Consider the following 1,279-nt stretch of genomic DNA (forward strand, 5'->3'; position numbering starts at 1 on the left):
GGTGGAATTTCGCTTCAATTTCTCTTAAAAGGCAGCTAAGTAGTTAGCTTAATTTATGCATCGGAAACACCAATACAAGTTTTATTTTATTAGATTTTTGTATAATTGGTTTGTGTTAATAATGTCCTTTTTCTTCAGCATATAGACGAGTTATGCCCCCCTTGTATGGATTTTACATTTTGTCGGTACGAGTTATGCCCCTTGGGGATAGAGGAAGGGCATTTGATTGGTCAATGTGTCCGAAAGGGGTCCCAGACCCCAAATATTTCATCAGAACCCTAAGCGTCAGGCAGCCATATTGAAATTTTCCTCCTCAACATTTTTAACCTGTGTTGAATTTGGCTTTTAAACTTTAATTTTGAATTACATTCATCGGTCAACTATGTAACAAGGTCAAGGTATTAGCCTCCACTTGGATTTCGACGACAAAAACTGCTGTTTTCTCACCCAGTAAAAGATTTGAGACACTTTTTTCTCGTCCATTTGGTCTGGATGATGGGGAGAGCTGCTTGACTAGAAGGGCCACATGAAGACGAATGAAACACAGATTTAAGTATAACTTTATGTTTACGCCTTTTATTTTACCATCATAGATGGATCACACCTTTGTAGACATTCGGCCTAGAATACTTGTTCTCGGCCATAGTTTTATCAGGCGTTTATTTAGTGACATTCGTGCAGGTATTCTCCCTGACAATTTTGATTTAGCTCAGTGTGAAATTCAAGGTTTTGGAATTGGAGGAGGTACGGTACGGGGACTGCGTAATGATCGGCGTCTTTGTAATTTATTAGACAATTTTCAACCTCATGCTGTAATTCTTCAGATTGGTGGTAATGATTGTTGTAATTCCTGTCTACCCCCCTCGAAGACTTGCGTATGATATTTACGATCTCATGGTGTTCCTACATGAGCGGTGGAAGGTAGTTGTTTATGTATGCGAGTTGTTCACGCGGCTAAACCCGTGGGATGGCCCCGGAAGTGTACGAGGACAGGCGTGTGAATGTCAACAAAGCACTGTGTGTGTTAACTGCAGGGCATGATCAGCTTCATTTGTGGTACCATAGACGCATTTTCCATAGCCCGTTGGAGCTTTTTCTCGCAGATGGGTGCCACTTGAATTCTGTCGGAATGGTGAAATTCTTCCGTAGCATACGATTAGCGATTAAATCAGCATCTGAGATATTTCTGGTAAGCAATCACAGGATAGTTCTATAAGGTTTAGGTGGCTTGATTCGGTGCACGGTTTTCGATGTTTATATTTTCTATGACTTGAATCAA

This window comes from Argopecten irradians, chromosome 15, assembly GCF_041381155.1.
Source record: "Argopecten irradians isolate NY chromosome 15, Ai_NY, whole genome shotgun sequence".
Classification (NCBI taxonomy): domain Eukaryota; kingdom Metazoa; phylum Mollusca; class Bivalvia; order Pectinida; family Pectinidae; genus Argopecten; species Argopecten irradians.